The sequence below is a fragment of the Dipodomys merriami genome, unplaced genomic scaffold (assembly GCF_024711535.1).
Source record: "Dipodomys merriami isolate MVZ:Mamm:240054 unplaced genomic scaffold, mDipMer1.0.p SCAF_809, whole genome shotgun sequence".
In the NCBI taxonomy this organism is placed as follows: domain Eukaryota; kingdom Metazoa; phylum Chordata; class Mammalia; order Rodentia; family Heteromyidae; genus Dipodomys; species Dipodomys merriami.
In genome coordinates, this window is record NW_027206412.1 from 174995 (window position 1) to 184941 (window position 9947).

Genomic DNA, 9947 nt, shown 5'->3' on the forward strand with positions numbered 1-9947 from the left:
GTGGAGTCGTTTGAGGAAATTCCATACTGCTTCTGTTGTTATTAGAGTTCTTGATTATAGCCATTCTAACTGGGGTGAGGTGGTATCTCAGTGCTGTTTTGATTTGCATTTCTTTTATTGCTAAAGAGATTGAGCATTTCTTCATGTGTCTATTGGCCATCCTTCTTTCCTCTTCAGAGAAGTTTCTCTTCAAGTCTTTAGCTCACTTATTTATTGGGCAGTTTTTTCTTTGAAGGTTTGTTGCTGGGGAGTTAATTTTTTTGCGTTGCAGGTATATTTCAGATAAGAGACCCTTTTCCGTTGTATGGCTAGTGAAGACCTTCTCCCAATCCATGGGCTTTCTATTGATCTTGCTAGCTATGTCCTTTGCCATGCAGAAACTATGCAATTTCATGGAATCCCATTTGTCCAAACCTTCTTAGATTTGTTGTGTGTTTGGGTCTCTATTAAGAAAATGTCGGCCTGCGTGTTTGGATCTATGTCGGATTTGAGGGAAAGTAGTGTTTCTTGGAGAAATTTGGGTGCTCCGTTGTTTGGCAAATAGATATTTAGAATTGTAATATCCTCCTGAAGGAGAGATCCCTTGATTAGTATGTAGCGACCTTCTTTATCTTTTCTCACTAATTTTAATTTGAAGTCTATTTTATCTGATATTAGGTTTGCAACCCCCGCCTGGTTATGGGAGCCATTTGCTTGGCAGATTTTGTTTCAACCTTTCACATTGAAAATGTGGTTTTTTTACGAGCAAGATAAAACTTCTGAAAGGAGCAGATAGAAGGATGTTGCTTTTTACTTCCAGTAGACAGTCTATGTTATTTAATTGGAGAGTTAAGTCCGTTAATATTGAGATTTAGGACTGATGTATTTGGGAGCTGCTGCCATTTTATCCACATTCTTGGTGGCTGTGGCAACTTGGTTCTTCCTATGGTTTCTGGATTCTGTTTGGGTGCGGTTGCTTGGCCTTTATTGTGATCTAGTTGGTTTTCTATGTGTAGGACATTCTTAAGACTTTTTAGTAGATCTGGTTTGGTGGAGAAGTATTGTTTCAATTTTTCTTTGCTATGGAAGGTTTTTATTTGACCTTTGGTTATGAAGGATAGTTTATCTGGTTACAGTATTCTTGTTTGATAATTGTCTTTAGGGTATGGCATAGATCATTCCAGGCTATTCTAGCATTAAATATCTCTGTTGAGAAATCTCAGGTTATTCTAATTGGTTTCCCTTTATAGGTGATTGATCTTTTCTCCTTGACAGCTTTAAGGAACTTTTCCTCAGTCTGAATTGACCCTGTGTATTATAATGTGACAGTGGCATGTCCTATCCTGGTCTGGTCTATTTGGTGTTCTAAAAGTCTCTGGTATCTGAATAGACCTATCGTTTTGGGTATTTGGGAAGTTCTCTGCTAGGATTCTGTTAAACAAATTTCCTAGACCATTAACTTCTGTCTCTAGGTGCTCCTCTACACCCATTAGCCTCAGATTAGGCCTTCTGATGTTGTCTTCCAAATGTTGAATAGCTCTATCATATTTCTTGGATTTGTCTTGGATGGTTGTATGTTCTTTCTCTAGAATATCTAGGCTGTCTTCAATCCCTGAAATTCGATCTTTAGCATGGTCTAACCTACTATCAAATCTTTCAACATTGTTTTTTATTTCTTTTCCCTCTAGTTGCTCGGCTTTGATGGCTTCAGAATCTTTGTTGGAATTTTGTTTTAGATCTTGTATGGACTTCTTTACTTCCTTAATTTGGTGTTCAGTATTTATTTCAAATCACTTAGTTGATTGGTTATGGTTTCCTTGGATACACATTCCTTCTGTTGGGTTCTGTTCAGCATTCCCTTTTGTGGTCTCCCTGACTTGCTTGAGCTCTCTGTTCATGGATTCCTTGAATGCCTTTAGGGATCTTTCTGTATTCTCATCACACTCTCTCAATTCCTCTATTAGTCTTTGATTACCTTCTTCACATTCACGCAGTTCCTGTAGTTCTCTTTGAGTGTTTTCAGCCTGCTCACGCCATTCATGACTTTCTCTTTGACTGATCCCAGCCTGTTCACACAATTCCTTTATTTCTCTTTAAGTGTGCTCAAGCTACTCTCGCAATTCCTGTATCAATCTTTGAGTAGCTTCCTCACACTTATGATATTCTTTATTTTGCCTCCTCTCTCTCCCTATCATGATCATACAGAGTCCTTTGCAGGCTTTCAATCTTTACATTTACCATGTTTACAAGTAGTATTTGTTGAGGTTTTTGGGAACTCTCCTATGGATTATTTGTCATCTTATTTGTCCCCTGGTTATTATGAGTGGGAGTTGAGATACCTGGCCTTGCCATTTTTCTTGTGTTTTTCCGGATTGCTCTGCCTATTTGGGATGAAAATAAACCAGTTTTGTGCTAGCACACTATTTTAAGGCAAGCATCAACCAAAGTGTGTAGTTGCACAGTCAAAAGTCTGCAGATACAACATAGTTCAATAGATATATCTATTCAATATCAAACAACAAAGTATTAATGGACTACGAACCGCAAAGAAGAATTTGGCAAACAGAAATTATTAGGTTTAGGGAGAGATGTGGGTAAAAATAGGCATAGAGGGATGTGGAAATGCAGTGGGAGAGTTAACTTAAATAAATACTAAACTGAAAGTGGGAAATAGCTTGAATAGAATGATAGTAGCGAGAGAAAAAAGAAGAAAGAGAAAGAAAAAAAGACAAGAAAAAATAGAAAAACAAACATTAAAAATTAAGAAGTATAACACTTAAAAATTATGCAATTTGAAAACATAATATTCGGAAAAGAACGTGGATAGAATAAGAGAACGGGAGGGATAGAAAGGAGATGTGGAAAACTTAAAAACAAAAATGCTTAAAATATTATATAGGTATTAAGAGGTAGTACTGCTATTAAGGAAGTTAAGTCTAAGTAGTTTTAAATTAAGTAATAAATTTCTGGATTAACTGTGTACACAATGGGGCTAAAGTCAAATAATCAACTACGGGTATATGTGAGGATGAGAACAGCAATTAAGTCACACAAAGAATGAAAGAGAAGAAAACGTGAAAAGAGGGAGAAGGAAAGAAAAAAAAAGGATTAAATGGTCGCTAGAGCTAAACAGAGCAAATTTATTTTAAAAGAAAAACAGAAAAAAATACACACATATATCCCCAAAATAAAAATTATAAGCGGAAGAAAAAAAAGTTAATAGAAAAAAAATTTTAGTTAAAAATTAAAAATTAAAAAAAGTTTAGAAAAAAATTATAAAAGGTAAAAGAAAAGAGATCTTTGATTCTTTTGGGGGGGGGGTGGGACGATCCTGTATCTCCCTTGTGTCCATAACCAGTAGCTTGTTGGAGTATCTGGTCTGCTTGTGGTGTTTTATTTTCCTGTGTCTTGGATGGTTTCTTAAGTAAATTTGTTTGAGCACGCAGAAAAATGCTCTGCTTTACCAAGGATTTTGTTTTCTTCCTCCCAGGCTAGTTCAATGGGACAGAGATCTACTTTGAGTTTCACAAAAGAGGGAGATGGCTGTTTCCTCTAGTTTGGAGATGCTGTGATGAGGCTAGGTTCTGGGTAGAATTGAGGCCTTTCAGCAAACAGTAGCTTTCCCCTGAGGAGTTAGCTTCTGAGAAACTCACAGAGCCCAGCCTGCAGCCATTCTCAGGATTTATGTTTACTGAATTTTAATTGATTGTCAGGGCTACTGTAGGGAGGGGCAGCCTCTGGCTCTGTTTACCCAGTGAAGAAAGACACTCCTTGGTCTGGGGGCCCAAACTGGATGACTTTTCCCAAGGAGGAGCTGAGCCTGGCAGGTCAGGTTAGGTTCCTGTGACCTGCTAAATGACTCTTGTTTTCTTCCAAGGCCTGAGTTGGAGCTAGCTGCACAGCCAGGCTTTGTCAGTATCAAAGATGGAGATCTCCGGTAATCAGAGGGGAGGGTTGGCCTTCCCTCCTCTGCTCCCTGAGAAGGAGTGAGGATGTCAGGCTTCTACTCAAGCCAGAGTCTTGGTTCCTGGGTCATCTCTGGTCTGTGAACTTCAGGATGAAGATGTGTGCTCCTTGTCAGTTCTTGCTGGTGTTGAGTAGAAATTGCTCGCTTGCCACGTCTGGCGCCTAAGTCCCGGATTCTCTGTGTTGCAAGTATGGCGGTTATGGCTGCCACTGCTGCCGCCGCATCCGTGGCAACTACCAAGTGCTCTTATCTGTCTTTTTGCCTGGATTTTCCCTCTCTGGGGTAACTCTCTGTCCTGTGACGGCACACTTGGTGTAATTCTCTGGCTTAGGACTATTCATTAGAACACTAAAATTGCTTTCTATGCGAGAGCTTGTTTAGCCTCCAGCTTCTTCTCTGCCATCTTCCCAGAACTCATCAGAAAATAACATTTAAAGGCAAGCCCATGCAGGAAATTACATGGGACATTTTTTTCTGTGTGTGCCAGTCATGGGGGTTGAATTTGTTCTACTTTACTCAAGGCTGGTGTTCTATTACTCTCAGCTAATTGGTGGGATCACTATCAGCTAATTGGAGGTAAAGAGTCTCATGAAATTTCCTGTGCAGGCTGATTTCAAACTGATAATCAGATTTCAGCTTCTTGAGACATTCTGTGCTTTACATGAGACTCTTATCTCCAATGAACCACCAAAAAGAAAAAAAAAACAACACCTGGGGTTGAGCTGTGGTTCCAATGACAGAAATGAGACAATGATTTCTGGACAGCACCCACACCTTGAGATCTAGCTCCAGGACCAGCACACACAAGAATAAACTAAATAAATGAAAAGAAAGGTAGAAGAAGAAAATGGAGAGCCGATTTCAGAGTTTAAAATGAGCAAAACTGAGTGAGCTTACACTTGTTACTGTACTTACTCAAGGGTCTCTCATCTGAGGATCAGTGTTTAAGGCCAGCCAAGGCAGGAGTGTCCATGTACTCAACTCTAATTAGCCAACTACAGTTTTTTTTAAAAGCTCCAAATGTGCTGTGGCTAGTATTAAAAATATACTAGGACGGGGCTGGGAAGGTGACTCAGTGGGAGAGTGCTTGCTTTGCATGCAAGAGGCCCTGGGTTCAATTCCTCACCAACACATAAGCAGGAAAAGCCAGAAGTGGCGCAGTAACACAAGTGGTACGGCTCTAGCCTCAAGCTGAAGAGCTGAGGGACAGCACCCAGGCCCAGAGTTCAGGCTCCATGACAGGCAAAAAAAAAAAAAAAAAAAAAAAAAAGGAACTGGGACAATACCTAGGCTCTGATTTATAGTTCCTAGCCCAGCATACATATGGAAATAAAAAGTAGAAATTAAAAAATATATAAGAAAATCCAATTAAATTTTAAAAATGAGTCATAGTGTAAAGGCAAACCCAGTCAAGAAATTCCAGGAATCCGTGTGACCTATGTTTCTTTAGGCCTGCCTTACTTCACTGAATATAATTTTTTTTCAAGTCTTTCCATTTCCTAACAAACGGGACAATGTCATTCTTTCTGATGGAGGCATAGAATTCCATTATTTAATGAGTCAAGCAGAAAAGTTCAGATAAGGCGATGTTAGGGAAATGAACCCTAAGATATGTATTCAAATGTATTTTTTTCTTTCATGTGATTGTTTCTAACACATTTATAAGATTAGTTCTTTGTTGCTTTATATGTCCCGCCCCCACAGTATAACCCCTGCTTTCACTGTATTTGATGTCAGTATAATTTGTGGAGGGGAAGGGGAAAAACAAATCGTTTAAACAGGGAAACAGTTGGACCCATTGCAACCATGAAATGTAAAAGTCGTTATGTCGAAAATGAACTTCACAACTTTGGTAAATGAGGGGGGGAGGGGAAGCGGATTGAGTGGGGTGGCAGGGGAATGATGGGAAGGTATGGGAAGGGGAAACAAAGGAAAAGGCTACAATTCTTGATAAGAAATGTACTCATTATCTTGCCCATGTAATTGTAACCCCTCTGTACAGTATTTTCACAATAAAAAAAGGAAAAAAAAAGAAATTCCAGGAGACTGTTTTGTGTGTGGTAGCCACACTGGAGATAGGATTTTGTTTATTGAATGGAAATAAGAGTTTCATGGACTTTCTTGCTCAGGCTGCTTTCAAACTATGATGGGCAGATTTCAGCCTTGTGTATCAGGCCAGCCCTTGCATGAGTTCAAGCTCCAAGACCAACAAACACAAAAATAATAAAATAAATGAAAAGAATTGTAGAAGAAGAGAAGAAAGAGGTAATACCAGAGGTTTCAATGAACCAATCATTGGTGGCTCATATCTGTGATTCTAGCTACTCAGGCTGAAATTTGAGGATACTGTTTAAAGCTCAGCTCAGTTATGAGTTCATAAGATGCCTCTCTTTCTGTATCTCTCTGTCTCTCTCTATATATATTTCTGTCTGTCTGTCTCTCTCTCTCTGTGCCATTCCTGCTGTTTGATCTTGCACTATTTTCTTCAATGACCTACTTACTTTCAGATTTTTAGTGGTTAATTGGAGAAAAGAGTGTTAAGGACTTTCCTCAATTTTCAGCTTCCCAAATCTGGCCTACCTCTACATGAGTCTATTGTCTCCAATTAACTTCCCCCCCAAAAGTCAAATGCTATGGTTAGTCCCATATGTGCATTGAGACAGCATCTGAGCTTCAATTTCTACTCCTAGGACAAGCAAAAATGAAGAAAATAAGAAAAGAAGGTGGAAGCAAGCACATATTAAAGTTTTAAAATGAACCAAATGTTGCTGGTCATGTGTGTTGTTTAATCCTTACCATACAATAGGCTGACGTCTGAGGATTGCAGTGTCAAATCAACCTGGGCAGGAATGTGCTTAAGACTCATCTTCAGCTACACAGCTGTGAGCTGTGAGCTGTGGCTGAAGTGATAATAACACTAACCTTGAGTATAAAAGGTAAGAAATAGGCCCCAGAGTCAGAGGTCAAGCCACAGGACCAATAAAATTTTCAAAGAGAAGAGGAAGAGAGGCTGAAATCTGAGGATCATGGTTCAAAGCTAGCCCATGCAAGAAAGTCCATGAGGCTTTCTCTGTGTGTGCATCAATGTGCTGTTCTATGCCTTGAGCTTGTGCTGTTTTGTTCAAGGATAGAGCTCCACCACTCCCAGCTTTTCATTGATTAATTGGAGCTAAGAGTCTCATGGACTTTCCTGCCTTGGTTGGCTTTGAACCATGATCCTCAGATTTCAGAAAACTGATTCATGCAGGGCTTTGCATAAGACTCTTATCTTCTATTAGTGAATTAAAAAAAAACTGGAGTTGAGCTGTGACTCAAGTTGCAAACTGGGCAATCACTTTCTAGGACAGCACTCAGGGCCTTATTTGAAGCACCAAGGCAAAACAAGTATAGCCACAATTTATATTTTGGCTCATGTGGTAAGCCACTAGTCTTGAAGAAAAAGCTCTGGTATTGTATCCAGGACCTTACTTGTAGCCCCAGGACTAGAGCATAAACAAAAATAACAACAAGGAAAATTGCAAAAAGAAAAATTGGAAAAAATAACATATTAACCTTTGTAAATGAACAATCGGTTTGTGGTTCATTTGTATAATTGGAGCACTTCAGGAAGCTGAAATCTGAGGATCATGGTTTGAAGCCAGACCACCCAGAAAAGTACATTAAAATCTTACGTTCAATAAGCCAGCAAAAACCTAGAAGTGGAGCTATGGTTCAGTTGTAAAACATAATCCTTGCGTCAAAAAGCTAATAAACATAAGGGTGCTGAGACTCTAGCCTGTAATCCTAGATATTCAGGAGATTGAGATATGAAAATCATGGTTCAAAAACAACCTGGGAAGGAAAGTTAATGAGGTCTTATCTCCAATTAATCACCAGAAAACCTGAAGTGCCGCTGTGGCTGAAATGGTAGAGCATTCCCCTTAAGTTGAAGAGCTCAAAGACAGCAACCAGGCAGAGGGGTCAACTCCACCCTCCTTAAAAATAGTTAAGAAACAGCAATAAGGCCCAGAGATCAGGTCTACTGACCGCAATTAAAAAGCATTGAGGTTGAAGGCAATAAACAGCTGAGTAAAAATATTAAAATGTCAGAATCTGGTTGCTCATGCCTGTAGATAGATTCTAGCTACCTAGGCTGCATTTCAAAGCCAGCACTAACAAGAAAGTCCATGAGACTTGTGTATGTAATTTCCAGTACTAGGTGTTGAACTTGCCCTGTTTTCCTCAAGTCTAGAGTACTACAATCCCCAGCTTTTTGGTGATTAATTAGAGATAAGAATCTCAGACTTCATCTGGGAAGTTGGCTCAATGGTAGTGTGCTAGCCTTGCATGCATGAGGAACTGGGTTTGATTCTTCAGAACCACATAAGCAGGAAAAGCCGAAAACGTTGCTGCAGCTCAATTGATGGAGCATTAACTTTAAGCTGGAATGCTGATGGACAGCCCCAAAGCCTAGTTTTCAGGCCCACAACCAATGGCAAAATAACAATTTAAAAAAACCCTCAGACTTTGCTGTTCAAACTGGCTTCAAACCAAGATCCTCAGATTTCAGCCTCCTTAGTAGTGTTGGGGTTCGCATGAAACTCTTCAAAAAGAAAGCAGCTGGATGTTGACCTGTGGCTCAATTGGCAGAACTGAGCAAAATCTCTGAGACAGTGGCCAGTCTCTAGATGGAGAAAAAAAAAAACAAAAAAATTCAAAAATAAATAATAAATTGTAATACAGAAAAAAATCATGTTTAAAATGATACAAAGGAAAACTGTTTTTTTGTAAGTTCTGCAAACAAGAACATACCACAAAGTTTCAAAATGACATACTGAGAGTAAGGGGAAAAGGAAAATATTTTAAATTCATGTAAATATTAAATCCAAACTGTCATGACCAAAATCTAATATGATCAGAAACGTATCTCTCATTTGTAATTGCTTCTGAACAATTGTCCCTGCAGTTTCAGCACTAGCATGGGGATTTAGGTAGGACCTCTCTATGCAGCCTTGATTGAATAGGGATCTTCCTGCTTTAGCCTGTTAAGTTAGAAATACAGGCTTTGCTCTTTTTTTAATACACAAATTACATTTTAAAACTCAACATCAATATTCAAATAATGGATTATGGGTAAAAGCATGAAAAAACATCCACAAGAGAACCACTGAGCAATACTATCATAACAGTAGAAGAGCACTTAATGTAGGTAACAGAAGGAAGATTTAGCATTTTTTTTTTGGAAGTGCAAGAGTTTGAACACAGGGCCTCGTGTTTGCTAGGTATAAAATTCAGTGACATTAATTATATGCACACTACTTTTTAACCATTACCTCTGCTTGTGAACTTTCCTTTCAATACTGATGGAATCCACACAATGACCTGCACCAGAAACTTTTGTTCTGTTTTGTTTTTGGTCGGTCATGGGGCTTGACCTCTGAGTTGGGCACTGTCTCTGTGCTCTTCAGCTCAAGGCGAGTTCTCTACCGCTGTAGCTACAGTACCACTTCCGGTTTTCTAGTGTTTTATTGGAGATAATAGTCTCACAGAATTTCCTGCCCGGGCTGGCTTTCAACTGAGATCCTCAGATCTCAGCCTCCTGAGTAGTTAGGATTACAGGTATGAGCCACGGGCGCCCAGCCCCAGAAAATTTTAATCTTCCCTATTTCCCTTAAGAAATTGTTTAGTCAATATATTTCACATAAATTGATTATTTTGTGTCTATCCATGACAGACATATATTAATTGCAGCCTTTTGTGGATGAGTCATAATTTATGCACACATCATTTTATAAACTTATTCATCTGGGCCCACATTTAGCAGCTTGTTCTGAGAAGAATGGTAGCTATTTTGCTAGCCACCTCTATCCTCTGCCATTTTCTACTCAAATTAGTCTTTGGTATCAGTTTGAGTCCACTCAGAGGGTGGAGCCATACTGGGCTGGCTTTGAATCATGATCCTCAGATCTCGGTCTCCTAAATATATAGGATTACAGGCTTGAGACACGTGAACCAGGCCATC